The sequence below is a fragment of the Schistocerca piceifrons genome, chromosome 4 (assembly GCF_021461385.2).
Source record: "Schistocerca piceifrons isolate TAMUIC-IGC-003096 chromosome 4, iqSchPice1.1, whole genome shotgun sequence".
In the NCBI taxonomy this organism is placed as follows: Eukaryota; Metazoa; Arthropoda; class Insecta; order Orthoptera; family Acrididae; genus Schistocerca; species Schistocerca piceifrons.
In genome coordinates this window covers 385756609-385776447 of record NC_060141.1, presented here as the reverse complement: position 1 = coordinate 385776447, position 19839 = coordinate 385756609, and the positions used below count along the sequence as shown (strand labels likewise).

The window sequence follows — 19839 nt, the reverse complement described above, 5'->3', positions numbered from 1 at the left end:
CATTACCTATAGTAAACTAGCTTTTACTTTCGGATACAGGTGCTTTTGCCCGCTATCCTGGTTACCGATTGTTCAAATATTTTACTGTATACAGTAATCTGTTTCGCTTGGCGGACGGAGTTCGACTTCATGTTTAAACAAGGCTGATGAGACAAAACGTTACAACCAGGTGCTTTACAGCATACCGGTCCACCGTTGGAACGCAATGCAGTAGCGGAAAGAACGTTTTCTTCCCTATAGGGATACCCATTTGAGTTCGCAGCGCATTTACGTAACACACGCCTGTCGATCACACCAAACTCCAACAAATCTAGCAACATGCCTCTGAATTGCTTATCATCCGACCTGACGAGGATCCCAAACAATCGAGCAGCACTCAAGAATGGGTCGTACAAATGTTCTCGTACACCGTTTCCTTTGTACGAGGGGCGTTCAGTAAGTAATGCAGCACTTTTTTTTTTGGGACGCTTCGGTTGAAAAAATGCGGAATTTGCTGTGGGATATTGTGGAATACTGCCGCTTCTACCGTATAGTTTCATGAAGTTCCGATAGATAGCTTTCAAAATGGCCTCAGTAACGGAGATGCGTTCCTAGCACAGAACTGTTATTGAGTTTCGTTTGGCGGAAAACCAGAGCATCCCAGATATTCACAGGCGCTTCAAAATGTCTACGGAGGCGTGGCAGTTAACAAAAGCACAGTGAGTCGTTGGGCGAAGCATCTGTCATCATCGCAGCAGGGTCGCGAAGACCTGTTCGGTCTCGGATGTGCCAGCCGGCTGCAAAAGCCTGTCACTCTTGCAATGTTGGCGCGTGCGGACACACTCATTCGAGGTGATCCACGGATCACAATCAAACATCTCGCTGCATAACTGACGTCTCTGTTCGTGGAGCTGACACACGCCTCCACAAGTTATGTTACTCAAAGATGTGTGCCGCTGGGGTCCTCACCGCCTACCAGCACTCCGTCTTCAGGCTACAAGTGGCCGATCGGGACCATCCGACCGCCGTGTCATCCTCAGTTGAGGATGCGGATAGGAGGGGCGTGTGGTCAGAACACCGCTCTCCCGGTCGTTATGATGGTTGTCTTTGACCGGAGCCGATACTATTCGGTCGAGTAGCTCCTCAATTGGCGTCACGAGGCTGAGTGCACCCCGAAAAATGGCAACAGCGCAAGGCGGCTGGATGGTCACCCATCCAAGTGCCGGCCACGCCCGACAGCGCTTAACTTCGGTGATCTCACGGGAACCGGTGTATCCACTGCGGCAAGGCCGTTGCCACCGCCTACCAGAAGGCCATAAAAATCGACGAAGGACAATCTATGCGGAACTGCCTGCATATTACGAGGCAGAGCGTGACAATTTTTTGTCAAACATCGTCACAGGCGACGAAACAAGGGTTCGTCACTTCGAACCGGAAAGAAAACGGTAATCCATGGAGTGGCTCACACCACTTCTCCTCCGAAGAAAAAGTTCAAACCCGCACCCTCATCTGGTAACGTCAGGGCGACGGTCGTCTGGGACTCTGGACGGGTTATTCTGTTCGATGTCCTCCCTCATAGTGGAAAGATGAACTCTGAAGCGTACTGTACTACCCGCAGGAAATTGAAGAAACCACTTTAACCTGTTCGCCGCCACAAAAATGCAAACGAACTTCTCCTTCTCCATGACACAAGTCTGCGCACACGAGAGGGGCTCACAAAGCTTCATTGGACTGTTCTTCCTCATCCTCTCTGCAACCAACACCTCGCCCCTTCCGACTTCCATTTGTCTGGCCAATGAAGGATGCATTCCGTGGGAAGCAGTACGTGGATGATGGGGAGGTAACTGATGACGTAGCAAGACACTGGCTCCGACGTCAACCAGTAGAGTGGTACAATGCAGAAATACAGCCCTTCGCAGTAAGGTGGCGTAAGGCCGTCGCATTGAACGGAGATGAAATAGAGGGTTTTGCAGCCAAAAGAGTGGGGGATAATATGGTGTACTGCAATCTTGAATAAAACCTACCTTCTTTCAGAAAAAAAAATTGTTGTGTTACTGAACGACCGTAGTAGGTAGGCCTATATGCCAAAGTCCAACGCGGATTTTGTCGCGTTTTACTTCACTGCGCAAAATTCCATGTTACGACGCCACAAAACGCATCCCACAGCACGTCCACGTTAGCTTTCACGTTCTGTATAAGGACTGCTTAATAGTCGGGCGTAGCAGACTCCAGTTCCCGAGTTTGCTTCGTACGCGAGAGATCATTAGTCGCCGGTAGGGACGTCTGGAGAAATTAGCTTGCCGGCCGGAGAACTGCGGACTTGCTGCCGGCAGTGACGACGGCCTAATGAGAAACCGGGAATCTCCCTCCTGCCCCTAACAGGTCGTGTACAGATAGCAGTCTGCGTCGATTTAAATTGAGGACCGGTTTCGCTTGCAGGGAAAGCAGCGCGCATGTGGCACAGCGGCAGTGTCACAAGCGGAATTCCCTTGGCAGAAGACCTCCATCATACCTCAGCGGAAAGCGCATTACTGTAGAGTCTCACACGTACCGAAATCTTGTAAAGTGCATTCAGATTTCGTAATTACAAACGTAATTTCTTACAAAGGAGGGCATAGACCAGGAAGAAGTTTCTCTTTCTGCTTGCAGCCATATTATAAACACTTGCCTGGACTCATACCGCGCCAATCGAAGAAGTTTGGAGATTGACTTAACAAAAAGTATAAAAACGTTAAGATGGTGGTTTTAATGTCTTGGGTTGTTCTACACAGTTTCCTCCCACTTGAGTACAACGCACAGAACGTTCATACAACCACATGAAACTGTAGGAAAAGTACTTCTTTGAGGTGTTGTTCTACTCGTGCGTCTCATTGGATTGAATGTTCAAATGGCTCTGAGCACTATGGAACTTAACTACTGAGGTCATCAGTCCCCTAAAACTCAGAACTACTTAAACCTAACTAACCTAAGGACATCAGACACATCCATGCCCGAGGCAGGATTCGAACCTGCGACCGTAGTGGTCGCGCGGTTCCAGACTGTAGCGCCTAGGACCGCTCGGTCACATTGGCCGGCGACTGAATGTTGTTTATGCCGTAAGAACGTTGACCCTTCACGTGAATTTCTGCATTTTTTCGTTTTGTGGCAGGTTCGTATTGATAGCACCAAGTCTCGCCACTCGTGATGATTTTTTTTTTCAGAAAATAGTTATTCTCCACGTTATGCATTTCAATCTAGTCGCAGCAGGCGTCCACGCGTCATTGTTTTTGTTCGGGAGTCAAGGTGTGCGTGACAGACTTTGCGCAGACTTTTCTTCAAAACATTATGGATAATGTCTTGACCACTTGATGTAGAGATGGTGCTCCACTGCGATTTGTGTGTGACACAAGAACAATGACACACTACAGTCGTACGCCCTGACACAAGAACAATGACACACTACAGTCGTACGCCCCCTGTTTAACTCTGCCTGCTCTCAACTGACTGGTCGAATGCACATCTGTTGGTTACAGCTGGTAGTTCACGCTGCCACTGTAGTTACTACATTGACGTCGCTTGTATACCAGGAATAAAATCGCTCTCGGAACGTTTTGGACGGTCGGTGTAGTCCCGCCGGTACAGATTCGGTGCAGTGATTAAGGCAGTGGACTCGTGTTCGGAAGTGGCTGGTTCAAATCTTCGTTCAGTCTTACAGAAACTTATTTACCGTGGCTTCTCACAATCACTTATACCTTTCATTTTTGATGTGTGTTTAGATTACGACACAGATATTTGATTTAATATGTAGCAGAGCCCCTATAACGTTATAGGCCTGTCAGTACTAGAATGGTCCCTTTAACAAAACCACGGCTCATTGTTTCTTAGCCAATCACTTACAACTGAAGAAATTAACATGTTGATGAACTCTTTGGTGAAAATTAGGCACCCATTGAGAATATTAAAACGCCGAAACTGAATTTTCAGCAGAGGGATTTAGATCGTGGCTGATTTGTCGAACATCGTCCAGTCGCGTAGTTTAACAGATTCTTGATATAATACTGTCTTCTGACAAAGTCCCATGACTGAGAACTTTATCTTATACATTGCACATAAAACTACAAGAGAATATCGGAAAGTCATCAAGATTGCCCGTTTCCCTGTGTAATCGATATAGTACAGTAAAACGAGATAGTTAAGAACCTACGTAGAAGATATCTAAGCAAGCGATAGTACGATTACCTTCGTGTAAGGTGTCCTCTTGAGAATAATTCGGTTGAGTTTCTAAGAAAAACGAATGAAAGAGGGGAACTTAGGCTTTAAATTCCCGTACGCTATGGCGACATTAGAGCTGAGCTTAAGCTCGGATTACGAAAATATAGAGAATGAAATCAGTCGTGTTCTTTAGGAAGAAACCATCCTGGCATTTACGATAAGCAGTTTCGGGAATGTACGAGAGAAATTTCTAAGAATGTACATTCGGAGCACAGTACTGTACGGAAATGAATCATGGGCAGTAGGAAAACCGGAAAAGAAGAGAATTTAAGAGCTTAGATATGGCCATATAGAAGAATTATGGATGAAATTAAAGATAAGAAGAAATGAAGTGGTTCTCCACTGATTTAATGTGTAGCAGTGCCAATATAACGTTATAGGCCAATACTGGAATGGCCCCTTTAACAAAACCATGGCTCACTGACAAGAAGAAGGCACAGTATGACAAGACATTTGTTAGGATATCAGCTTCCACGGTGCTAATGGGAGCCGTAGATAGCACAAACGTGTAGGGGAAGACAGATATTGGAACGTATCCAACAAATAACAGAGGACGTTATGTGCAAGTGGCACTTTGAGATAAAGAGGTTGGCACAGGCAAGGAATTCGTGACGCAGAAAACTAAGAGGGGGGAAAAAATCTGGAAACCAGGATGGCCGAACGGGGACAACCAAAGTTCTCCCCAATGCGATCCCATGGTCTTAGCGCTGCGTCTGAGAAAGAAATAGCGTTCTAGCACTAGATGGATATTTGTGAGGAGGAAAGTATACATCATTCAGTTATACACGTATTAGTTAAATCTCTCAATAAGGGTTTCTCAACCGCCATGTCGCTACACATTAACGTGTCGCGAATACGTGTCAGGTTTGTCGCGAGATTTTTAATGTCTTCTAATCTTCCTCAAATAAAATATCTAAAACATGAAACAAATTATCGTCAAATAATTTCTTCGAGTAACCCAATTTTCAAGAAATGACCCATCTTTATTCATGATTATACGAGTAATAATTAAAAATTGTATTTTATGCACTTTATTTGTTTTTTTTCATCTAGGAAAAAAATAACATGCAGAGGTGTCGCGAAAGTTTGAAACGTACGTAAAGGAAGAAAAGGTTGAGAAAAGCGGCTCTAAATTATACAAAAAGTGAGAAACTTCCATGAGCATATTGAAACACAAAGAAGTTATATGTCATTAAACCTTATATTACATTCTAATCAAAGATGCCTTTTATGTTAATACAGATTTGATCTTTGTGTACAATGTAATATCAGGTTTATTGTCACGTATGTTCTTTGGCGTATTTCAGTGTGCTTACGACAGTCTCTCAGTTTATGCTTATGACAATCTCTCAGTTTAGAGCCAGCCTAATACCTGCTTGACTTGTGAAGTACAATAAATTTAAGTTAGGTCAGACAAACGTTGGGTTTACGGAGTTGATACTCTTATTATTACTGTCTAAAACGTCCAACGCATCGTTACATAATATGTCCCATTTGTACCCATATCAAATCAAAGCACTGCAATTATGTGGTTTTCGTATAGTTGTATATTCTCTGACATACTTCTGAAAAGAATAGTCTTTGTACAGCTATATGCTCTTACTGATGTTGTGTGAACTTTCAGTCTTATGTTGTGTGATCATGGCGTAAATAGCAGAAAGTATAAAAAATATAGAACAAATATTATTTTGGAACAATTACGTTGTGTGTTTCAGTTTTCAAAACACTGATATGACTCAAGTCATGGGATAGTGATATGCACATATAGATGGCGGTAGTATGGCGTACATAAGGTATAAAAGGGCAGTGCATTGGCGAAACTATCATTTATACTCAGGTGATTCATGTTCCAAAAATGGTTCAAATGGCTCTGAGCACTATGGGACTTAACATCTGAGGTCATCAGTCCCCTAGAACTTAAAACTAATTAAACCTAACTAACCTATGGACATCACTCACATCCATGCCCGACGCAGGATTCGAACCTGCGACCGTAGCAACAGCGCGGTTCCGGACTAACGCGCCTAGAACCGCTCGGCCACAACGGCCGGCGTGATTCATGTGAAAAGGTTTCCAACGTGAGTATTGCCGCAAACGAGAATTAACAGACTTTGAACGCGAGATGATACTTGGAACTAGGTGAATGGGACATTTCATTTCGGAAATCCTTGGGGAATTCAATATTACGAAGTCTGCCGTGTCAAGAGTGCGTCGAGAATATACACTGCAGGTATTATGTCTCACCACGGACAACTCAATGGACGACGGCCTTCATTTAACGATCGAGAGCAGCGGCGTTTGCATAGAGTTATCAGTGTTAACAGACAAGCAACACTGCTTGAGATAACCACACAAATCTATTTGGGACGTACGGCGAACTTATCCGTTAGGGCAGTGCGGCGAAATCTGGCATTGATGGGCTATGGCAGCAGACTACCGACACGAGTGCTTTTGCTAACAGCACGACATCACCTGCAGCGCCTCTCCTGGGCTCGTCACCATATCGGTTGGATCCTAGACACTGGAAACCGTGCCCTGGTCAGATGAATCCCGATTTTAGTTGGTAAGAGATGACGGTAGGGTTCGAGTGTGACGCAGACCCCACGAAGCAATGGACCCAAGTTGTCAACAAATCACTAAGCAAGCTTGTGGTGGCTCCATAACGATGTGGGCTGTGAAACTTCCTGGCAGGATGTGGGCTGTGTTTACACGGAATGGACTGGGTCATCTGCTACAACTGAACCGATCACTGGCTGGACATTATGTTCAGCTACTTGGAGATCATTTTCGGCCATTCAGGAACTTCATGTTCCCAAACAACGATGTAATTTTTACTGATGAGAATGCATCATGTCAACGGGCAGCAACTGTTCGCGATTCGTTTGAAGAACATTCTGAACAATTCGAGCTAATGATTTGGCTACCCAAACCGCCCTACATGAACCCCATCGAAGATTTATGGGATGTAATGTAGAGGTCAATCCGTGTACTAAATCCTTCACCGGCGACACTTTAGCAATTACGGACGGCTGTAAAGGCAGCATGGATCAGTATTTCTGCAGGGGACTTCCAACGACTTGTTGAGTCCACGACACGTCGTGTCGTTGCAAGACGCCGGGCAAAAGGAGGTCCGACACGATGTGTTTGGAGGTATCCCATGACATTTGTCATCTCAGTGCGTGTCTTACGTTCCTCTAAGTACAGACAGAATATTCCATAAATGTTTTAATGCACTCTCGCAAATATCCGATTTATATAACGAGTCAACCAGTTCCGGTTCGCCGGCCGGGGTGGCCGAGCGGTTCTAGGCGCTACAGTCTGGAACGGCGCGACCGCTACAGTCGCAGGTTCGAATCCTGCCTCGGGCATGGATGTGTGTGATGTCCTTAGGTTAGTTAGGTTTAAGTAGTTCTAGAGAACTGATGTCCTCAGAAGTTAAGTCCCATAGTGCTCAGAGCCATTTGAACCATTTGAAGTTCCTGTTCAATCGCTACTCGGGGGTTTCACATTCCAACGACTTCGAGTAGCTCCACAGGAAAACCTCTACTGGAGTGAGGGGGTAAATTCCCGTTATGACATTCGTCATGGGACAGCACTTCTCCTTCCAATCCAACTATTACGGTATCTGTTGCTTACGTACTCATAGACACCAATACCGGGATGTGATGATGCACCATAGGGTCTAAACCATCCGATCTCGGGGCCAACAAGAGGTTCAGTATTGAACAACTGACAGTATTCCCCGAATGAACGGCAGGTAACGTGCTCCATTCAGACTGGATGGTAGCAAATAATGTTCTGTAATTTGTATTCGCTGATGAGGCCTCTGTCAACCATGATGGTGTTCTCACTAGCAAAGATCCTTTATCAGCTGGGAGGTAGGAATTGTTGTAGAGCGTTATCACCTGGCATTCATTCGAGATGTGGTGACACAGTTGTAGGACACTTTTCCTCTTTTACAAAGCATTCGCGGTTTACTTGTCGCGAGAAATCTATGTAAAATCTAGAGCCTTCGACGAAATCTTCCCTACTCTTCTCCAGCAAAAACTGTCTATCGTCGTTGCTGTTGGGGTGATCATGTACACCACATAGAGGGCATATGATTGGTCCGCGTACGTCATTATTACGTCGTGGTGCCAGAAGGCTGCTGTATGAAGTAAACAATTCAGCGTATTTATCTGTGTCTTCTTACCTCAGTGCCGAGAGCCCGTTTCCGCACACTGCTTAACAAAGCTCCTGCTCCGGTTAAATTCGTTGTCACACAGTCTGACTTCTACTGTTTCATTGATAGCAGAGTCCCAGTATATAGAAACGTGAGACACACAATTTCATCAACATATTTCTCAAGTTCTCGATTTTTAATGTGCCTTAGGTGTTCTGAACAGGATCGGTGACGGTATAGATTGAATGACCGATGTAGTTGCTTCCTTACTCACAAGGAATTTTAAGAATTCCATCTACGCTGAGACCGAGACTGTCTTTAACGGGGCGCAGCACATCCTTTTATCTTCTTGGGTGGTCGGAAAATAGATATTCCTTATTTCTTCCCTGGAGCCTACCTATTTTGCTGTATGTAGCGTCACAGAAAGCCAGGCAGAGCGTAATGTATTTTTTCACCGTTCTCACGATTTCGTTTGGTGGAGAGCGCTGACTTTATATCTAAAACCCCACAGCGATTCTTCCGGAACATGTGCGTCAGATGATTAATCTCAGAATCCAGATAATCCTTGTCACAGACGTTGTAGATCAGTATATAAAAGTATTTAAAGCAGCTCGCTTGTAGATAGGGCTAGAAACTGTGTGTGCTTACAGATAAATCAGTGTGCCTCAGCTTGGGGTGTACAAGAGTGGCCGAGCCGCCCATCCGATTTTCTATCAGCCGCAACATCTAAAAATGGCAGTTTATTTTTCATTGTCCATCTTGACCGCACGTTATTATGGTAATTCACAAGATGCCCTATATCAGATCATTAAGAGTATTTTTGTAGTCGTTATGCCCCTGAGAGATAGCACGGAATAGGCTCTCTGCTGTGTGCGTAGGCTTTGTGTGTTGCTTATAATCCAGTCATCTGCTCCATATGAAATGGAGGGAGACACAGCAAAATTAAAGCGCCTGATTCGCTTCTAAAATATTCTCCGATTAGAGACAATCATTCTTCAGGTTTTCTTGTCGAAAGTCATTCTATCAATTAACTGGGGTAGGTAGCATGCAGCATACCTGGTTAGTAGACGCTGCTAATTAGATGAAAACTCGTTGTCCCCGGGCTGGCGAATACTAAAGGATGCCTAGCGTCTCTGGGAGGTATCAGCAAACATTTTATTTCTAACCTAAGTTGTTCCCCGTAACCTGCTCCATCACCCCTAGAGGTTTAAGACAAAGTATTTGAAACATCCTGTATATGTGTGATCAAGACGGACAATTATGAATCAAGTTCCAAATATGACCGTGGACTTTATGCCAATTGATAAAAGTTGAAGCTTCCCTTTTCTCTTTGTCTCAACAATCGACCGGATGTTCAGACGCATGCTGTTCATGTGGTCGATGTCACGCGACCAGACTGTAAATGTGCCGTAAATATATCCTATAAAATGAAGATGAGCGGAATGGAGTCAAATTTAATACGTTATTCAACATACTCGATAAAGAAGTTAGTAGCTGCTGTAGACAGTGGAGAATCCACTGTCATTCCGTCGGTCATTTCATGAAATTTACCCTCATACAAGAAACAGCTGGTTGTGAAAGCATGAAGCAACAACTTCGTACTTTGATCTTTGCGGGATGGGGTGGCATTAACGCAACGGTGTACCATCCTAGTTCGATATGAATACACACGGTGATTATAATTAAACTTTCGCTACTTTAGTCAGTGTAGACGGAAAATTTTTTACCGTGTGTGTACTGAACTTATGGGACTGGTGCTCACACTGTGTGTTGCGCTGTTAGTAGTGTTAGTGTCATGATCAAATGAAGCTATATGATGTCAGAGACCTTTTGCAATCTCAGACGTCACAGATGTTTGCGTCTTTAAAAAAGTCTGTGGAACCATATAGTTTCATTTGATTAAAACTCCTAAGCCTGGGTTTTAGGCAGGATTCCCCGTTTGGTTCGATGCTGAGGTGCGGTACCAATACAGTTGGAGAGCATCTGCAATGCTCTTCGAGTTTAGAGGGGAGTACCAAGTGGGCTGAGGTGCGAATGGGAATTTTGATTGAGAAGGGAAGCGTGCTAGGCTAGTCCGTGTAGTTGTGCAAAAACCACAAAGCCGGGGTGGCGTATTGGTTAGGGCATCTGCCTGGCTTCGAATCCTGGCCTTGGTAAAAATTTTCATTCGTCTCTTCAGTCTACATACAGACAGTGTCATGACCTGCTGTTGTGCGCCGGTACTGCAATGGTGGCGTGGGGCTGAAACACTAGCGTCAGTGTGCATTACAGGTGCAGACAGTCAACATGGGTCTGGAAAAGACGAGGAGGGCTTTAGTCGTATGATGTTTTATCGAAACAACAGCAATAGTGCTGCGGCTCTTTGCAAGTATCGACGCGTTAAAGGAACACGTAGAGGTCATCTTTCTGCACCGGGAATGAAGAACATGATCCGGAAGTTCGAATTAACTGCCGATTTGGGAATTGTTCCTGGGAAACTGTGATGGCCAATTTCGCCACAAACTGTTGAAGAAGTTACTGTTACCATAGCTTAGAATAGCATGCTGGACGCATCGCACGAGCTGTGTCACGACAGCTGAATATTCCGTGGCCCACCGCTGTTTCGGCAAGAGTGGGGAAATCTCTAGTGCTCCTCCAGGCTGTCTTGGATGCATGCGGTCGTTACCTTGAGCAACATTTGTAACCTAGAACGTAAACATGGGGGATCAGCTAACAAAGGTTACTCTCTCAAGCGGGAATGGAAATGCGTTTCTTTCAGTGGTTTCTTTTAATGGTTTATTTCTCTTCCGCACGTCCTTACAAACGTTTCCACGAAATCCTATGACCGTTCGTTCGTCATGACGGCCCTCTCAAGTAGCGAAAGTTTAATTATAGCCATCCTATATGTGAGCAACCAACGGCCTTGACGCAATGGTAATACCAGTTCCCGCCGAATCACCGAAGTTTGTCAGGCTTGGCTGGCACTTGGATGGGTGACTGTCCGGAACTGCCGAGCGCTGTTGGTAAGAAAGATGCACTCAGCCCTTGTGATGCCAAATGATGACGTAGCTGAGAGAGAAGTAGCGGCTCCGGTCACGAAAACTGACGACGGGAAAGCAGTATCCCGGCCAGTTACCCCTCCACACCTGGATCCTGGGACGCCTATCGGTTAGGGATGACGCGGCGGTCGGGCAAAAAATGTAAATGTCGTGTGACTAGGGTCTCCCGACGGGTAGACCATTAGCTGGGTGCAAGTCTTTCGATTTGACGCCACTTTGGCGACTTGCTCCTCGATGGGGAGAAAACGATGATGATTAGGACAACACACCACCCAGTCCCTGAGCGGAGAAAATCTCCGAACCAGCCGGTAACCGAACCTGGGCCCTTAGGGTTGACATTCTGTTGTACTGACCACTCAGCTACCGCGGGCGGGCGGCGGTCGTGTGATAACGTTGAGCTTTCCGAGACCTCTTCGGACGCAGAGATATGTGAACAACCGAAAGACAAGATACTCTCAAATGATAATTTTTATTTTGACGGGATCCAGAGTCATGGTAAATGATACTGGTATGAAAGGACTTCTATTTCGTACCAGTCGTCTTTTGATGCATAAATAAGTTTTTGTACTTGAAAATGGCCCAAGGAAGAAATCTGATCGTATAACAATAAAGTAAAAATTATTACAATCAAATGGCAGCAGTATCATTTGGAAAAAAAATGCTTTCAAAGATGGAATGGAAAGAGATGTCGACCGAGCGAGGTGGCGCAGTGGTTAGACACTGGACTCGCATTCGGGAGAACGACGGTTAAATCCCGCGTCCGGCCACCCTGATTTAGGTTTTCCGTGATTTCCCTAAATCGCTCCAGGCAAATGCCGGGATGGTTCCTTTCAAAGGGCACGGTCGACTTCCTTCCCCGTGCTTCCTTAATCAGATGAAACCGATGACGTCGCTGTCTGTTCTCCTTCCCCAAAACAACCAACCAACCAGAGAGATGTCGTATGGTCAATATGATAACCAGACCTGATTTCTATGGAGGTTTTCATATAAGGTGTGTATCACAGGCCGTCCGGGGTAACCGAGCGGTTCTAGGCGCTTCAGTCTGCAACCGCGAGACCGCTACGGTCGCAGGTTCGAATCCTGCCTAGGGCATGGATGTGTGTGATGTCCTTAGGTTGGTTCGGTTTAAGTAGTTCTAAGTTGTAGGGGACTGATGACCTCCGCTGTTGAGTCCCATAGTGCTCAGAGCCATTTGAACCATTTTTTTTTGTGTATCACACACGCGGGACTTTTATATGTTACTCGCGAAGGCAGTATGTCCACTTGTCACGGCGCACGCGCAGGGTTACAACTCTAGACATATGTTCTAGTCGCTCGGCCATGACTTGGGAAACGCGCCCCGTGTCTCTTCGCACGGCGATAACGAGCAGCACGGTGGTCGGCGGAGATTTAACCGCGGCTTGTCGCGACGGCGCCCCGCCACTCTGGCAGTGGGAATGCTGCGGCGTTTCCAGTTATGGAAATGAGCGGGCCGGGACCTGCGCGCTGCGCGGCCCGCCCACGCAGGGCAACGCACGCCCGGCGCGTAGCTCTCTCCGCCAGGCCCCTCCCACTAGCCGTGGGACCGCCGCGTCACACGCACCACACGCGGCGGCTCACACGTGCCTGACGGACGAGACGTGGCTCGCGAGCAGAAATTCGTAGCGCGTCATATTCCTCAAGCATGGCCGTTCATTTCGAGCTGGCCTCCGAGAGCTTGCGGCGGAGTCGCTGCCACGTATACTCGCTCTTGCGAAACGCAACTCGCCCTTTTTTCACATGATATCTTGCGAACCATAGATGAAGGGTATCAGACGGATGCCATATTCCTTGACTTCCGGAAAGCGTTTGACTCGGTGCCCCACCGCAGACTCCTAACTAGGGTACGAGCATATGGGATTGGTTCCCAAGTATGTCAGTGGCTCGAAGACTTCTTAAGTAATAGAACCCAGTACGTTGTCCTCGATGGTGAGTGTTCATCGGAGGTGAGGGTATCATCTGGAGTGACCCAGGGAAGTGTGGTAGGTCGGCTGTTGTTTTCTATCTACGTAAATGATCTTTTGGATAGGGTGGATAGCAATGTGCGGCTGTTTGCTGATGATGCTGTGATGTACAGGAAGGTGTCGTCGTTGAGTGACTGTAGGAGGACACAAGATGACTTGGACAGGATCTGTGATTGGTGTAAAGAATGGCAGCTAACTCTAAATATAGATAAATGTAAATTAATGCAGATGAATAGGAAAAAGAATCCTGTAATGTTTGAATACTCCAGTGTAGCGCTTGACACAGTCACGTCGATTAAATATTTGGGGGTAACATTGCAAAGCGATATGAAGTGGGACAAGCATGTAATGGCAGTTGTGGGGAAGGCGGATAGTCGTCTTCGGTTCATTGATAGAATTTTGGGAAGATGTGGTTCATCTGTAAAGGAGACCGCTTATAAAACACTAATACGACCTATTCTTGAGTACTGCTCGAGCGTTTGGGATCCCTCACAGGTCGGATTGAGGGAGCACATAGAAGCAATTCAGAGGCGGGGTGCTAGATCTTTACTGGTGGGTTTGATCATCACGCGAGTGTTACGGAAATGCTTCAGGAAAACGGGTGGCAGTCTCTAGAGGAAATGAGGCGTTCTTTTCGTGAATCGCTACTGAGGAAATTTAGAGAACCAGCATTTGAGACTGACTGCAGTACAATTTTACTGCCGCCAACTGACATTTCGCGGAAAGACCCCACAGATAAGAGAGATTAGGGCTCGTACAGAGGCATATAGGCAGTCATTTTTCCCTCGTTCTGTTTGGGAGTGGAACAGGGAGAGAAGATGCTAGTTGTGGTACGAGGTACCCTCCGCCACGCACCGTATGGTGGATTGCGGAGTATGTATGTAAATGTAGATGTAGATGCAGAGTCATGGGGTACGACCTAATATCGTGTCGGACCTTTTGCAAAGTGTAGTGCAACAACTGGACGTGGCATCTACTCAGCAAGTCTTCAGAAGTCCCCTGTAGAAATACAGAAGCTTGTTGCCTCTATAGCCGTCCATAATTGCGAAAGCGTTGCCGATGCAGCATTTTGTGCACGAGTTGACTTCTCGATTATGTCCCATAGATGTTCGATGGGATTCATGTCAGGCAATCTGAGTGGCCAAATCATTCGCTCGATTTGTCCAGAATGTTCTCCAAACCAATCGCAAACAGTTGTGGCCCGGTGATATGTTTGTGAACGTGAAGTCCATGAATGGCTGCAAATAGCCTCAAAATAGCTGAACATAACCACTTCCCCTCTGTGATCGGTTCAGATGGACCAGAGGACGCAGTCTGTGCCATTATGGAGCTACCTCCAGCTTGTACAGTGACTTGTTGAGTACTTGGCTCCGTGTCTCCTTGGGGTCTGCGCCACACTCAAATGGTTCAAATGGCTCTGAGCACTATGGGACTTAACATCTGAGGTCATCAGTCCCCTAGAACTTAGAACTACTTAAACCTAAGTAACCTAAGGACATCACATACATCCATGCCCGAGGCAGGATTCGAACCTGCGACTGTAGCAGCAGAGCGGTTCCGGAATGAAGCGCCTAGAACTGCTCGGCCACAGCGGCCGGCTGCGCCACACTCGACCACAACTATCGGCACTGGACGAGTCACCTAGGGTCCAACCAATATGGCGACGAACCCACGAGAGGCGCTGCAGCCGATGTCACGCTCTCAGCAAAGGCACTCGTCTGCTGCCATTGCCCACTAACGTCACTGTGGTAACGGATATGTTTGTAGTACGTTCCGCATTGACTTCTGCGTTTCCGTAAATCTCCTAACTCAAATGCAGATATGATTCCTTTGGAAAGAATTGCTGATGCACTTCCCGAATCCTAGCTTGTGATTCATCTCTAATAGATTTGCCGCAGGAAGGTCGTTAAAGCCGGCCGGTGTGGCCAAGCGGTTAAAGGCGCTACAGTCTGGAACCGCGTGACAGCTACGGTCGCAGGTTCGAATCCTGCCTCGGGCATGGATGTGTGTGGTGTCCTTAGGTTAGTTAGGTTTAACTAGTTCTAACTTCTAGGGGACTGATGCCTTAGAAGTTAAGTCCCATAGTGCTCAGAGCCATTTGAAGGTCGTTAAACTCCACTCATCATTCCTTCTTATGTCTAGATCCGTGCGACAAAGGGTGCGAACTTCAATTTTCAGCAAATCTGGACATTCTTCCCAATGGAACATTTATGTTTATCGTCCCTGGAATACTTGTCAGCACATCACTTGTTCTTGTTCTTATTCTTCTTCTTCTTTGGTTGCATTGCCATAACCGTGTTGCAGGAAAAGGAAGGGGCTCTCCTGGCGAATGTTTTGGAACCAGAAATATGAATAAAGACGATATCTGAAGCGCAGAATCTCTAAAACATGCTAGGGTAATTAGTGCTGAGTACTTATAAATATGAAGTCTGCTAAAATATTCATTGAGACTATCTTTATTTAACTTAAAAATGTTCGGTCTTTGTCTTTCGTAAAGCATTTTCACCATACATCCAAGCATTTGTTCCAATGGTGTTTCCACTTCTTCACGCTGCCCTGGGCAGTTTTTTGTTTTTTGTTTTGAAAACACCTATTTTTATGATGAGCAGATTCTCACGTATGTGCTGTTTATCGAATATTTCTTGTGTTTTGCATTTGCACTTGAGAAAATTCCTCCCTGTTATATAAAAAGAGTTCCTGTTTCTGTATACTTATCTGCACGTTATGCAATGAGTTTCACAAGTCGTTCTGAATCACCTGTGCTAGAGAGCAAGTTTCAGTGCCAAGTGTTTAGCGTTTTCTGACGGAGAAGCAAATAAATCCTGAAATCACGCCTGGAGATGACACAGAAGATGTAGTCAACAAAAGGAAGCACTTTTATTAAGCTTCGAGTGCTCTTCGAAAGCTCCTCAGAATGACAACCGAATCAATGTCCTAGCTAAAAGCGTTTCCACGCTACATTAATGTATAACGATACACAAAGCTAATTCGTAACAATCACGCGCATATGCCTACACTGTTACGATGACGCCAAAGACGAAACAAATATTGATCGACGAACACGTACAGACATGTTCTATCCATTGTGCGCTCAACCACTGTTTATGCGTTATTTGTCTCGAAGTTATTACCGTATCAGATCTCTTGGTATTTTGTCGTGCACAAAATTTCGGATAACGAGGAAACATATATTTTCACGTAAAAACACACGTGAAGGCCGAAATAACGATGACAGTCTACTAGTGTCAGACATAGACCTTGATCTGAGAAAGATATTTCGCTATCGGTTCTGCAGTAAAAAGAACAGTCTTGGGGATATTGCTTCCAATACTTCTGCTCGGGGGCAAACGGAGAATAATCTAGAAATACGTGGAGGAAAGTAAATTCCAGAACGGCCGTAGTTATGACTCGGCTGACTGGTATCGGAAGCCCGGCGGCGGCGGCGGCGGCAGGTCGGATAGAGATCTGAGGCGCGTGGGCGGCGGCGGCTCTTGTGCAATGCGGCTGGACCAGCAACGGCCGCTTTCACGCCGTGCCGACAGAGCGGCGGTCATCGGCCCCACCACGCACCCTCTGTAGTCCCAGCTTCAGGTGCCACCGTCTGGCCCGCGAAGAACCTGCTGCTGGTGACGAAACCGAGCGTACAGCTTGCGCAGAATAACGTCGCACCCGTCAGGAAAGCATTCTCGTCCTGAGCGCAGGACGATGCATTCCGCTATTCGCAAGGGGTGTCCGCCTTAAAGACTGCCGCCCGCGGGACCTGTACACTTCGTGCGTTCTGGTTGCTACTCCTATAGGACATAACCCGGCACCGCCGTCTTCACGCGCCATAGGCACGTGTGATTATATGGAATAAAATAGAAGTGTTGCCAGCAGAGACAAATCAGGAAGCATAAATCTCAGTAAAACTATACCCGAGAAGTCTGAAGAAACGGCTAGCTATTCCATTATCTTAGTAAAGAGAATAAAGAAGAACTGGGAAATACAGGGTGTTACAGAAAGGTACGGCCAAACTTTCAAGAAACATTCCTCGCACACAAATAAAGAAAAGATGTTATGTGGACATGTGTCCGGAAACGCTTAGTTTCCATGTTAGAGGTCATTTTAGTTTCGTTCTTCCACCTACGCTCAATGGAGCACGTTATCATGATTTCATACGGGATACTCTAGCTGTGCTGCTAGAACATGTGCCTTTACAAGTACGGCACAACATGTGGTTCACGCTCGATGGAGCTCCTGCACATTTCGTACGCTTCTCAACAACAGATTCGGTGACCGATGGATTGGTAGAGGCGGACCTATTTCATGGCCTTCACGCTCTCCTGACTTCAACCCTCTTGACTTTCATTTATGGGAGCATTTGAAAGCTCTTGTCTACGCAACCCCGGTACCAAATGTAGAGACTCTTCGTGCTCGTATTGTGGACGGCTGTGATAGAATACGCCATTCTCCAGGGCTGCATCAGCGCATCAGGGATTCCATGCGACGGAGGGTGGATGCTTGTATCCTCGCTAACGGAGGACATTTTGAACATTTCCTGTAACAAAGTGTTTGAAGTCACTCTGGTACGTTCTGTTGCTGTGTGTTTCCATTCCATGATTAATGTGATTTGAAGTAATAAAATGAGCTCTAACATGGAAAATAAGCGTTTCCGTACACATGTCCACATAACATATTTTCTTTCTTTGTGTGTGAGGAATGTTTCCTGAAAGTTTGGCCGTATCTTTTTGTAGCACCATGTATAGGCACTCTACAATTATTTCCCAAGTCTTTACTACGTCGGCAAGATGCGGAAGATGGAGATAAAAATAAACTTGCACGACAAAGATTTCGGTAATGGAAGGCACATTTGATATGCGGATTTCACAGATTGAAATGATAGCCGCCGGCCGGAGTGGCCGTGCGGTTCTAGGCGCTACAGTCTGGAGCCGAGCGACCGCTACGGTCGCAGGTTCGAATCCTGCCTCGGGCATGGATGTGTGTGATGTCCTTAGGTTAGTTAGGTTTAATTAGTTCTAAGTTCTAGGCGACTGATAACCTCAGAAGTTAAGGCGCATAGTGCTCAGGGCCATTTTGAAATGATAGCCAAGGACCAACCTATGCAGTCCATAAACAGGATGTTATGAGTTCCAGATACGTATATACTTTTTACGAAAAGGTCCAAATATTTCGATGGAACAATTCCTATTCACAGTGCAACACTCAAAGTAGAAAACTGTGATAAGATCTTATGGGACCAAACTGCTGAGGTCATCGGTCCCTAAGCTTACACACTACTTAATCTAACTTGAACTAACTTACGCTAAGGACAAAACACACACCCATGCCCGAGGGAGGACTCGAACCTCTGACGGGTGGGAAGCAGCGTGGACCGTGACAAAGTGCCCCAGACCGCGCGGCTAACCAGCCCGGCACACTCAAAGTAGTCAAAATTGTTTCGGTGAAACTCGGCTCTGAGCTTGTTTAAGTTTGAAAATTAACTAATAGCGTCTATATAGTCTCTTTCTATCTCTCCAGCATTAGGTGACGAAACATTAGACAGATAAACACGCTTTCGACTACGGCCTAATGCCTATGAAACAACCACCACCGTGGATATCTGCTCGATGAATTTATACATCCCGTATTGGCGTAGCTTGTGCAACTGTTCCACGGCCTGAATTGTGTTTCTAATGTAGGGATCGATAGATAAAAGTACACTATCTGATCAAAAGTATCCGAAGATCTCTAACGGGACATCAACACCGGCTGTGTCCACCCTTCGTCTTTGTGACAGTTTGAGCTCTGTTGGGAACACTTGAGCTAAGGTGCTCCAATGGGTTCAGATCAGGATTTTGGGCAGGCCAGTTCATATCGGAAATGTTATTTTCCGCAAACCGTTGCCTCCAAGATGCTACACTACGACAGGATGCATTGGCATGCTGGTACAATCATCGTCTCCGAACTGTTCCTCTACTGCACGCAGTACACAATGCTGTAAAAAGTCTTCATATCCTTCCACATTTAGGGTTTTCTTAAATGCTAATTTTAATTTTAATAACCAACAGCCTCAGTTGCACCGTTTACCTAGAATTTACCTAGGTTTCAGTCGGGATAACCCAACCTTCTTCAGAATAGCAGTAACAACAGTTTGTCCATAGTGGACATCGTCAAGCTAAAACTACAAATCCATAAATTATCGTCGGACTGTAAAAACTTATCTGAAACTGCCTTGGCCCCACTTCGCGACCGCGATGCTGCAGCCACGAGTGCTGTACTGGAACTGGACGTATTGTGCAGCCGGTTTACTCCCACACCATAAATTATGACAGTGGAACAAGACGGAGAATAGTGAACACCGATTCGAAGTGTTCCGCATCGTTAACTGTACAGTGGCTTACGGAATACACATGCTGATGTAGATTACGCCCCACCCCGAACGTTATGC

General features: G+C 46.0%; 1 protein-coding gene and 1 pseudogene across 1 annotated transcript in view; both read right to left on the bottom strand.

Moving 5' to 3' along the window:
• The window catches only part of LOC124795142 (centlein-like), a 551801-nt gene that overhangs the window by 157658 nt on the left and 374304 nt on the right, over nt 1-19839 (bottom strand). The gene's annotated exons all lie outside the window — the stretch shown is intronic.
• Nucleotides 1160-1276, bottom strand: LOC124797023 (annotated as a pseudogene).